This window comes from Heptranchias perlo, chromosome 3 (assembly GCF_035084215.1).
Source record: "Heptranchias perlo isolate sHepPer1 chromosome 3, sHepPer1.hap1, whole genome shotgun sequence".
NCBI lineage: Eukaryota > Metazoa > Chordata > Chondrichthyes > Hexanchiformes > Hexanchidae > Heptranchias > Heptranchias perlo.
In genome coordinates this window covers 85,680,787-85,693,549 of record NC_090327.1, presented here as the reverse complement: position 1 = coordinate 85,693,549, position 12,763 = coordinate 85,680,787, and the positions used below count along the sequence as shown (strand labels likewise).

The 12,763-nt window shown below is 41.0% G+C and overlaps 1 protein-coding gene across 14 annotated transcripts in view; it reads left to right on the top strand.

The window, feature by feature from the left end:
- The first annotated feature begins 8,411 nt into the window (after positions 1 to 8,411).
- The window catches only part of epb41l3a (erythrocyte membrane protein band 4.1-like 3a), a 210,532-nt gene continuing 206,180 nt past the window's right edge, over positions 8,412 to 12,763 (top strand). For 5 of the 14 annotated variants that reach the window (XM_067980717.1, XM_067980712.1, XM_067980711.1 and 2 more), the window contains exon 1: positions 8,415 to 8,548. The gene's annotated coding sequence lies outside the window, so the exon portion shown is untranslated. Of the gene's footprint in view, positions 8,549 to 9,335; positions 9,508 to 12,763 lie in introns of all 14 variants that reach the window. The other 9 variants (XM_067980709.1, XM_067980715.1, XM_067980713.1 and 6 more) reach the window with 5 other exon arrangements.

Sequence of the window (12,763 nt, the reverse complement as noted above, 5' to 3'; positions counted from 1 at the left end):
CAATGTTTATAATTTCCATGAAAATATGGACATTATCTCAAAATTTGAATCTGAAATTATTGCTAATAGTCCCATAATTGAAATTATGTTTTGTTACAATCACCATGAATCATTACATAACATAAAACAGTGTATCATCTGACTCACCATAAGCAATGCCGCAGGAGATCTCCTAGTAATATATTAAAAGTTGTGTATATGATGCACACTTAATGTAGATATAACATGTTTTGACTCACTTTTTCTGTCACCTTTATCAGTTACTGTTGATTGCCAAAGTCAGAACTGATGAGGTAGGGAATGTACAAATCAAAAATAAGAAAAGAAAGTTGGGAAAATGAGAATATTGAGAAACTGCTAAGGATTCATGAAAACGGTCAATGCTGAATGGTTATTGATCAGTCAGAAGAACATTCCAATTAAAGCAGGAGGTGAAGTAATCATGTCACAAAAAAAAAATCAAATAATATTTTCAGTCATGTTATTTTAATTTTGGCTTGGCAAGTGTTCGTGAAGTTTCAAACATTAAAAAAAAATACACGTTTCACAATAACAATGGTAGCTCTACTGCCTCAGAATCAGAAGGCTATGGGATTAAGCCCCACTCCAGAACTTGAGCACATAATCCAGGCTGACATTTCATTGTAGTACTGAAGGAGTACTGCACTGTTGGAGGTGTCGTCCTTCATGTGAGATATTAAATCAAGTTCTTCAAAGAAGAGCAAGGGAGTTCTTCCAGTGTCATGGCCAACATTTATTCCTCAACCAACACCACCAGAAACCGGTTAACTGGTCATTTATTTCATTGCTGTTTGTGGGTCCTTGATGTGCACAAATTGGCTGCCTCATTTGTCTATGTAATAAGCAGTGAAGACACTTTTTATTGGCCCTTTGGGACATCTTGGGGTCATGAATGGTGCTATGTAAATGTAATTTCTTTGTTTATTTCTTTCTTTCTTGAGCATAATTGAACTTACCAGCAAGGTTGTCTTTTGTGTGTGTTGAGTAGCTTCATTTAAATTTTGGGATTGATTTCAGCCTCTCTTAAAAAGCCTGGGTTTGAAGTTGACTTGTAGACCATTAACAATCACTGTTAACTTCAGGGAGATGATCAGAAAGTGGGATCCATGTCCAGTATTCCAGGACCCCCCACCCCGCTCCCGATAACTGCTCTCAGAACCAGACCCCAACCTCCTTATGCTTCCATACCCAGTGACTCCCCTATCCCAGTATTATTAGACTCTGGGACGATTTCTCTTTCTCTCCATCACTAGTACATGCACAACAACAACTTGCATTTATATAGCGCCTTTAACATAGTAAAACGACCAAAGGTGCTTCACAGGAGTGTTATCAAACAAAATTTGACGCGAGCCACATAAGGAGATATTAGGACAGGTGTCCAAAAGCTTGGTCAAAGAGGTAGGTCTTAAGGAGCGTCATAATGGAGGGTAGAAAGGTAGAGAGGCGGAGAGGTTTAGGGAAGGAATTCCAGAGTTTAGGGCCTAGGCAACTGAAGGCACGGCCGCTAATGGTGGAGCGATTAAAATCAGGGATGCGCAAGAGGCAAGAATTGGAGGAGTGCTGAGATCTCGGAGGGTTGTAGGGCTGGAGGAGGTTACAGAGATGGGGTGGGGGGGCGAGCGAGGACAGGGAGGGATTTGAAAACAAGGATTCTATTGGGGTGAGGGGCAGGCTGACACAGCTGGAGGAATACATCTCCTCATTGTGTTGAAGGATTTTTGAATCTTTCAAAATTATTTGAAAACAATCTGAAGAATACATTTTTCTGGTAATATCAGTTGTTTTTTTGCCTCAGAAACCGCATAAGTCAAAAATAGATGGCCAGCCAGAGAAAAAAGGAGAGGGGATGCGTGCACACATATGCATACACATGGAGGGATGTTGTTTCTCATCATAATTTTAGTTCTTTTTACTTTTTCCAAAATAAATGAATTGAATTTTGAAAGCTTCCGGGAAACAGGCTTTGATTATGAATGGCAGTGTTTTGTTGATACTGTAGTTCCAAAAAGTAAACTCTGTAATTAGGGACAGTGAAGGAAGGGAGATAGATTTTTGCGCTATTGGTGCTTTAATATGTATTGCTGACTGTTTGCACCTATACAGTTGGCAAATACAGCATTAATATGAAGCAATCTATTTTTAAAACAAAAGCACAGCTTAGGGCCAGGACCTGGTCTATTGACCCGAGAACGTAATGGAGGGGGATCAGACACCTAAGAATGATGGGCTGGGTTGGGTTTCTTGTGCCCATCTCCCCCAGTGTTGGCAGACTCCAGACACTCCCAATTGTTTCCAAGCCCCAGCTGTCCCCAATGCTTCCAGTCCATGGGACTCACACTACAGTGTTCAAGGATTCCTATACCCAGGGTCCCTACCCTCCCAGTGCTCTCAGATGCTGTACTCTCCTTCACGGTGCTACCAAACCAGACTGTGGGAGCCACCCCCAATGTTTCAGGACCCCCTGGTGGTCTAGATCTCATCACTTTCTTCCCCACTCCCCAACCACCACTGCTGCTGCCACAGGCAATCTAATAGCTCCCGGTATAGTTTTTTTTTCTCATTTTGTTGATGTCACTGCAGGGGAATAGATTGTCCTGATGCAATTTATTTCTTTCCATTGACATGGGAACAGTTGATCTCCAGTTCAAGACCCAACAAACAGTGTAAGGTGCAGAGAGCTTTGAGTTACTAAATCAAAGATATTTTGATTTATAAATCCTATGCCATTTCACGGTAGATAAGCAATTGTGTCACAGAATTTATATGTTTAAAAAAAATGGCAGACTGGTGAAGATTTTTTTCCTTTTCCTGCTCACCTAAAGGCACTTGGTGTATAGTTCCTCATGTGCTGTGTGCCCTCTGTTGCCTTGCCCATATGGCCATTCTTCCATATGACCCCAGACAGAGCACATCAGCAGGCTATTTGACTGTAGAGTCATCACAGATGTCCTCAAATGAAGTCTGCACATGCACCTTTTCCAATAGAGGATGCTGGTTAGAAACAAGGAGGGGAGGGATTTTAAACCCAAAAAACTGGTGGGTTGAAAGTAGTTGTTTTTTGGATTGCGACTGCAACCCGACTTTATTTCTGGGTTTAACCTCGACGCATAAAAGTACAGGCTTCCCACTGGGAATGCCAAGTCCAAAGATTTTGCAGTTGCAACCCCAAAAAACAACTATTTTCAAATCCCACCCGCCCCAACCCACCCGTTCTTGGGGTTTAAAATCACCCCAAGGAGTGGAAATCCTTTCTGATTTTTGCATCCTTAATCCAGGGGTGCTGTGGTCAGTTTCAGTGCCCCTACTGCCACCCTTGTTCAGATCAACTAATTCGGGTGCTTCTTTAAAAAAAATAAAAAGCCACTGAGTTCTACGGCCAGACAACATAATGAGTGATATCCCATTAAGTGTAGTTGGAGGTAACTGTCTAGAAAAGATAAAAGATATTTCCTTAACTCCAGTTGGAAATGTTATTTAAAGTTGAAGCTGACTAAAACACAAAAGTTTATTGGTTCTGGTATCCCAAACAGACTTCTATTTTAGTAAAATTGAAGTAGCTATTGAGAAAAACCATCAAGTATGCTGGTCTGATGTTTCAGCAAAATCATTTAGCTGGAATTTGACTCTTATATCTTCAGTTTTTATTAGCTTAATCTGTAAATGTCAGAGGGGGGAAATAAATAAATTTTCTGTAACTGGCATATATGCAAATAAAATTTGGGCCGTTTTTAAAAAGAAAAATCAGGACAAAATTAACAACCTTTTCATTTTTATATCTTAAAAAATAAAATATATAAATAATGGATAGTCTGACTACGCACTGAAAAAGTAATTCTGCTTCGCCTTGGCTATTCTTCTATTCCAGTCCTGTTTTGTTTTCTACTGAGAGTGGATCAGGCAGTAAAACATAGCAGTAGGAGATCCAAATCTGAGTGGTGATAGTTTGATGACTGTGCCAGAAAATCTAACCTGAATGGTGCAACAGAAGGTTGTCTATGTTTTATAAAAATAAATGAAATAAAATAATTCCTGCTTGGATATTGTGTTACAACCTATAATACAGCCTCAAGGTTCAGGTAACTTTATCAATGGCAAGAGTGAGTTTTCAGAACCCTTTGATTGTATTGCAGGTTTGTACGGTGTCTTGTCTAATCCAGCTGCTGCACCATACTTTTAGCTTTTGTTTTCTCCTCTCCTGAGGGCAACACTTTTGTCATTTTCCCTCCTTTCCCCATTGGCGGCCGAGCCTTCAACTGCCTAGGCTCTAAGCTCTGGAATTCTCTCCCTAAACCTCTCCGCCTCTCTACCTCTCTCTTCTCCTTTACGACGCTCCTTAAAACCTACCTCTTTGACCAAGCTTATGGTCACCTGTCCGAATATCTCCTTATGTGGCTCGGTGTCAAATTTTGTTTGAAGACATTCCTGTGAAGCGCCTTGGGACGTTTTACTATGTTAAAGATGCTTTATAAATGCAAGTTGTTTTTGTGTTCCCGATGCTATGCACCATCCAGGAGTGTAGGGGGACAAGATCCCAGGCTTCTCCTAATATTGCTCTGAAATCTGGTCTCTGGGAGGTGCATGAAAATGACCCAGAAATGACTCTCTGCAGTTTTCTTTTCCTCCTTCTACAGATACTCCGGCCTCTATTTGATTCCTTCCCACAGTGATGTAGCTGAAATGAGCAATTCAGCAGTGTGGAGGAATTATAGGTGTGAATATACATGGCAGTATGAGTTGGTTCTCCCAATGCATTGTGGGATCCCTTCATACCACTTTTCCAAAAAACCTCCATATTTAATACAATTACATATCAAATTTGGACAATTGAAGCTTCAGTCATCAGATCTGTAACTATTGTTTAAATGTGAAATGCACATAATCAGACATGGACAGAAGATCTGAGGAACTAATGTGGGAATCTAAAGGAATGATATGTATGTTTAAAGTGAACAGTGCAAAGGTAGTGATGTTTAGGTTGTTTCTATTCTTATTTGGAGACCTAGAATAAATAAACCAAGTAATTGATGTCAATGAGTACCTATTAAAATGGTATGTACAGGAGGGAATCAATTTTCCAGAAAACCAGGAAGTTTCCTTAGGTAGAAGAAACCTGTCGAGGAAAACAGTCTGCACATACAAAATGGGAGCTACGTTGTTGGCACAAAACCTGGAAAAGAAGGGGCTGATATTTGGGTAAACATAGAGGAATAAAGTTATTGCTGATTAAAGAGGAGAAATTAATATTCAGGGTAAAGGAAGAAATGCAAATTGATAGTTTTTAAAAAGTGATACATAATTGCCAACCATCAGCATTTGACGTTGATGGTTAGCATTTTGGTGACCTGGTCGGTAATTAACTGAGAGGGAGTGGGGAGGGAGAGTGCCATCATGTACACAGTGGGGAGGGATGGGGAAGGGGCATGGAAGAGTACCAGCTTGAATGGAGGAAAGTAGAAAGAGCACCAGCTTCCCTAGCTGGAGGTGAAAAGATAATAGGCACCAAACCCTGAATATAAGCCTTAAAGTTTTCTCATTTGTTTTATGAGGAAAATCTGCCTTCATGGATGGAAATACCTATGCATGACTGCAGTGTGTTGGCCATCTTGATGTCCAAGTGCAGTGCTGTGTGCCACGTTTACTCGTCACCAGCTGATTATTCCTCATCCTCAGATTACTGCCATGGATGGCTGATTCAGTTCTAATGTTCCTTCAATAGGCATGTTATTGTATAGCCAACAGGGCCCCATGGTGACACTGCTTATACCCCTATCTCAGCCAGCCTGGGTAATTAACGGGACATAGAGTGTCACTGGAAGGCTGGGATTCTTCCCACACAGGACCCAAATATCCCTGTAAGCCAATACCCTCACAAGTAGGGTGGCTCTAACTGGACAAGTAATGAGAAGCTTACCAGTGCTCTGTGCTTTAGGACCTTCAGCAAAGAGCTGTGAATGCATAAGGCTGCCTCCCCCTCCACAGTGCTAAGTGATGAGAGACTGTAAGCTAGAGCCTTCCCTCTACAACTGGATTTCAATATCACCGGGATGAAGTGGGTAGACCAGGGACAACAAAAAGGGAGATTAGGAAGTACAGCAATTTCATAGTGTTCTGACAAAGAATTGTTGATTTGTCTGTTCTCTCCACAGTTGCTGCCTGACCTGCTGAGTGTTTCCAGCATTTTCTGTTTCCAAATTTCCAGCATCTGCAGTTTTTTGCTTTTTGTTCTATATCCAATCACTTTGGCTTAGTAATCTATAACATAAATCAGCAAATAGAAAAAAATAACCATCTTTTTAAAATGCACAGGTTATTTAGCATCTGAAAGAGATCGATTGATGCATTAATGGTGTGATTCTTCATTGGAACTGGCAGTCAGACTAGAGAAGTCACTTGTTAAGACTGACAAAAACAGAGAATGGCCAGAAAAACAGGTAGAGGTCAAGAGTTCAGATCTGCTATTTTCAGGAAAAGGTGGCTATAGGGGTTTAAGAGCTTGTAAAAATAAGTTACTCTCTTTCTGCTTTCTTCCTCCTCCCCTCTTTGCACGGACCCCTGGCCAGGGGGCAGAAGGTAGCCAAGGATCAGCAAATGCTAACTGCTGTGAGGTGACGCCGTTATTTTTCTTCCACTTGATCCGGTGTTTGCTCTCACTTGTTCCCGATGGCTCAAGCTAAGTCAGTAAATTAATGTGGGGAATTGGGGCACAAATCTTAATCTCCCACTCTGTTGATTGCTAACCTGCAAACATTTTTTTTGTGAGAAAGTCCTATTTTATTTTTCTCCTTTCCCCAATTGGGACTCACTGTGCTATACACTATCAAACCCAACTTGCTCGAAGGTCTTCCTTAATGTTTCTTGAAGTTATGTGAGAGCAGCAGAATGATTGAACTTGTTTAAGTTTTCCATCTCACTTTGTAAGGAAGCACACAATCTTCTCCACAGCAGTGTAGTTGAGATGGGAAACTCAGCAGAGAGTGAGGACGAAGGTATTCACGGGTGGAAGGCCACACCGCAGCATCCAGTGGTGTAATTACAATTATCTGCTATGCTACTTAGAGCAACCAATTTTAAATTTAAGACGCCCTCTATACCCGAATAATATCTCGTCATTTAGACAGTTTTGCTTTAATGAAGGAGTCTCTTTAGCGTTTTTAAAAGTAAATTGCTATGAAGAATTACAGTTATCTGTAACACCATTTTGTTTGGTGTATTTCTGATTATTGAAAAAAAAACTCTCTAATCAGGAAAGCTGCCTGGGAAGAATTAGGGCACCCAATAATTAGGGACCTGAATTGGCGTGGGTAGATACAGTCATCAACTCAGTGAGCGTCAGTAATCGTCTCAATTCAGCTGTGTGCTGTAATTCAGGTCCCTCATGTGGCACAAACAATTGGCTGTATATATAAGCAATATACGCAGTTAAATTGTGGAATACAAAACAATTTATGGAATTTAAATCCCATCGCACCAAGCGGCTTGATATGCAGTGTTCTCCTTCTCTGTCATTTGGTCTTTTAGAGATTTACCGGCCCGGCTAGCTTTGTGTGGAATATAAACCACCTTATGGAATTTAAATCCCATCGCATCAAGCGGCTTGACATGCAATGTTCTCCTTCTCTGTCACTTGGTCTTTTAGAGACTTAACCGACTTCCCTAGCTTTGTGTGCGTGTCTTTCACACGTTCAGTAATAACTGCAAGTTTAGAATACAGATTTTAAGTTTGCAGATGGATTGTTCCATTCCATTTTTTAAAAAATGGTTATTTCAGGAAAATGTTCCATCACCGGAAAATGGAATTTATTCAATGGTGCAATAACATGTTAACTGTGTCGAGAGGTTTACTATCTCAATTCTGGTATATATGTGTATATATTGTAATCCTGTAATGCACATATACAAATGATTTTTGAAAGTTTTACATCTTAACATTTTACATTGTAGCAACAGAACAGATGTTGCAAATTGTAATGCATCAAAGTATGCAGCTAAGGAAAGTTCCTTTGCGTGTGTAACACTGTACTGAAACAATCTGTTTCTAATTATACTGCATCGAGGAGAGAGAGAGAAGCTTCCAGCCCCCAAATTCCCACAGCTCTCGTTTGCCCCATCTGTGGTGGCAGGTTCAGCGCTGTGGAGGAGCGCTCCTCCCCCCTGGCTCCCCCCTCCTCCTCCTCCTCCTCCAGTTTCCCTGATACACTGTAACACTGCGCACAGACAAACAAGTCACCGTCCTTCCTGCTTTCCCCCCCAGCCTCCAGCAATCCTACGGAAAACCGGCGGCTACGCTTCAGGGGAGACCGAGTGGGAGCTGGCTGGAGCTGAGGGAGGTGGAGTGCGCTGGAGCCCGGCGGGCTGGCTGCGGGCGGGCGGGCGGGCGGGCGCAGTGATTTGGCAGGAGCCCGGCTTCTTTAAGACGCTGGAGAGTTGCCGTTTTATTCCTGCGGTGACGCGTGGCCCACACGCTCAGGAGGAAGCTGCCTGCTCATCACCTTCGTCACCCGGCTCTGCTGCAAGGACGGGCAAGGTATGGCTCTGTAAAGGTCTGTCTCTCCTTCCCAGCCCACTGACCGTGCACTCGGCTCAGCTCCTTCTCGCTGACTTTCTCCCATTTGCCCTCGGCGCCATATTTAACTTTTTTGGGGTTTTTTCCCCCCCCCCCCCCCCCCTCCCCTCCCCTCCCCTTGTCAGTTTTCTATTTTAATCAGCAGGATGGGCAGTGTTAGTGGGGATGCTGGGCTGTGCTGGCGGGTCTGGGGCTCTGTTTACAGCCTGTGATCGTCTTTCCTGTGGTCCCCTTCTTACGGGGCGCGCACGGCTCACGGGCAGTTTAATTCGCTGCTGTTTTTAAACACAGCAGACAAATATAGATTTTTTTGGGGGGGGGGGGGATTAAAAACGGGAAAGAATAGTGTCGGATCGAACTGCAGGAGCGCTTTGCAGCTCATTTTAATTGGCCACTTTTATCGCAGCAGTTCGGATGTGTGGTATTTGCAAAGTCGATGACTGAAACGCTGCAACAGAACAAACGAATAAGGACTTCAAAAGGCATGTTTGAAACTGGAAATATGATCCAGAAAAATGCCACATTGTGTTTGGCTTCGTCAGAAGGGTAATTCTCGGGGCGTGGGGGAGTCTTTGCATGATTTATGGATTCTCATATATAGTTTTATATATGTAGAAATATAACAGTTTGTGCATAACTACAGATATGTCTACGTATTATTGCACAAAAGAGGGAGATCCCTGCGTGATTCATCTCTTTTGGTCAGTAAGATGAGTTGCAGCTTTGATTGTTTCCCCATTGCCAGCAGTTCTGCAATGCGGTGGGTGTGGTGTGGAGTAAATGGCAGTTGTGGACCGCTGCAGTGACAGCACTCTCCGGACCGCATCGTGAATGAGAAAATCTGCCGCCGAACCCACCTCACTTTATTCCCGCACCAGGCAGGGAGAAGGCTGACTTTCGCCTCTCTGCTTCTCTCACTGGTAAGTTTGTGGCAACATATGGTAGCCATCAAGAAAAACCTTGAAAGTGGTCAGGAATCCATCTTTGGAAACTTGCATCACAGTTAATGCTTTTCAACTTTAGTATGTTCCATATTTCCAAACATGATTGCATTTCATTGTCTATTTAAATATCCTTATTATTTCATTAAGCATGTTAGTTTTATGCATTGTTTTAAGATAGTCTGTAGTTTTAGTACTTGATAACGCACCGAGGAAGGGCTAGTGATTAATCAAGGTCTGTTCAGATACTGTTGCTCCAAGTTACCCTGCTACATGTAGCTAACTGTATCCTGCACATTGCTTTAAATATTCCCAGGTACCTTTTTAAAACCTTGTGCAAGTTGAATTGTCATAATTTAAATATTTATCTCCATTTTAATGCTTAAGATGCTTAATTTTACACAAAACTACATTTTCTTCATTAGTGTTGCCATCTTTTGTTGAATTTAAATAAAACCCTGGAGATCAAGAGACTTTTTTAAATGGACTTTATACATTTGTAGATAATTCTTTAGCCATAACATCAATTTAAAAGAATTGGTGGTGAAATTATTGACAGACGATCGCCTTCAAATTTATTCACACACTCCATTCTGAAGTAAGATTTTCACAAATAAATTTGTACTGATTTTAGGGAAAAAGATAGTGCACTTGTTTAGTCAGTAGTGCATTCTTTAATGGTATGGGCTTTCTGTGTAAACAATGACCAGAGTCGTTGAAGTACTGTTTGCATGTGTTTTTTTTAAAGTTTATTTTTATACTAAAAGCCTGACCTTGAAACGTCACTTGTAAGGGTGATACATCCATGGCAGCAGTATCAGCCCATTGAGCATTCAGAACGAACTCCCTTAGAAAATGTTCTGTTTCCATATGGTTTGTCTCAACAAATAATTGTATATATTGTATTCTTTTGCAATGTAATAGAAATAAAGCAGCTACAATGGATATACTGCTATTCCCACCAGAGGCCACAATGCTTCTGGCAAGATGTCTTGCTTTGACCTGGTTACTCATTGTTCTGGTAAGATATTACAACCTAATGATGTGTTCACAGACTGAAGCATTTTATTGTGGTAGTTGCTGTACATTATCCACAGGCCCACTCCCTATTTAATATAAATGTCGATCACTGCACATGGCATTTCAATGCCTAATTTCAATTGTGTAATAGAAATGAAGTGAAGCTTGGGCTATATTTGACATAAGGTTACTGCAAAATATCTACCATGTCAGATTGTTGCAGAGTTTCTCTCCACCCCTCTTCAAGCTGCAATAGATAGTAATTCATCCATCAATTGAACTACAGAAGTGTTAAATGCAATAAGACCAATGGTGGCCTTATACCGTAATTAATGTAATCAGTCTCCCATGGGTTTAGTCCATGTGACAAATAATGAAATTATATTTAAATGTATAGAACTGGAAATGTGTATTAAATGCTTATATTGTCTGATTAAATGTAGTTAATGTCTGTTGGTAGTACAGAAAGAACCATGATGTTATGAAGATGTAGATGCCTAGTACTATGGAGGTGGATTTCTGTTGCTCTAGAATTTAGTTTCTTTATCATAGAACATTTCTGAAGATAATTGTGATATAATGACTATTGAGATGAGGTAGGGGGCTTTGACTTGCCTAACAAGGGTGAACAAAAAAAAACATTTTTTGAAGAAGTGACTAAAGTAGTGGACAGGGGAATGTCAATGGATGTTATTTATATGGACTTCCAGAAGGCATTTGATAAGGTCCCACATAAGAGACTGTTAGCTAAGATAGAAGCCCATGGAATCGAGGGAAAAGTACAGATTTGGTTAGGAAGTTGGCTGAGCGAAAGGCGACAGAGTAGGGATAATGGGAAAGTACTCACATTGGCAGGATGTGACTAGTGGAGTCCCGCAGGGATCTGTCTTGGGGCCTCAATTATTCACAATATTTATTAACGACTGAGATGAAGGCATAGAAAGTCTCATATCTAAGTTTGCCGATGACACAAAGATTGGTGGCATTGTAAGCAGTATAGATGAAAACATAAAATTACAAAGGGATATTGATAGATTAGGTGAATGGGCAAAACTGTGGCAAATGGAATTCAATGTAGACAAATGTGAGGTCATCCACTTTGGATCAAAAAACGATAGAACAGGGTACTTTCTAAATGGTAAAAAGTTAAAAACAGGGGTTCAGGTACATAGATCATTGAAGTGTCATGAAGAGATGCAGAAAATAATCAATAAGGCTAATGGAATGCTGGCCTTTATATCTAGAGGATTAGAGTACAAGGGGGCAGAGGTTATGCTGCAGCTATACAAAACCCTGGTTAGACCGCACCTGGAATACTGTGAGCAGTTCTGGGCACCGCACCTTCGGCAGGACATATTGGCCTTGGAGGGAGTGCAGCGTAGGTTTACTAGAATGATACCCGGACTTCAAGGGTTAAGTTACGAGGGGAGATTACACAAATTGGGGTTGTATTCTCTGGAGTTTAGAAGGTTAAGGGATGATCTGATCGAAGTTTATAAGATATTAAGGGGAACAGATAGGGTGGATAAAGGGAAACTATTTCCGCTGGTTGGGGATTCTAGGAGTAGGGGGCACATTCTAAAAATTAGAGCCAGAACTTTCAGGAGTGAGATTAGAAAACATTTCTACATACAAAGGGTTGTAGAAGTTTGGAACTCTCTTCCGCAAATGGCAATTGATACTAGCTCAATTGCTAAATTTAAATGTGAGATAGATAGCTTTTTGGCAACCAAAGGTATTAAGGGATATGGGCCAAAGGCAGGTATATGGAGTTAGATCACAGATCAGCCATGATCTTATCAAATGGCGAAGCGAGCTCGAGGGGCTGAATGGCCTACTCATGTTCCTATGTTTCCTATTTTATGTTCTGCTTCAAAGCAGTCATTTTGTTTTACAATATAAAATAATTCTTTGATGCACGCATTGTTGAGTATCACCCGGAATCGGTTCGTTTTTCGTCGACCTGATACAAATTTACTTCAAGCTGATATTCTAACATTTGATTTTGCACAGTAATTCTTGATTTTCATAATTTTGTATGTAATGCAGATTTACAGTAGTGTCTATGTAGGGCTACACAGTTTTTGCTTTTTGGAAGTTGCTTGCTATTTTTATTTTTTTGAGGTAAGAATTTTCCATCTTTTTTTGGACATAGTTGTTCAGTTTCCAGCATCAAATGATGTTCCCTCCAGTAGCCTCCTATCAATTTGCAGCC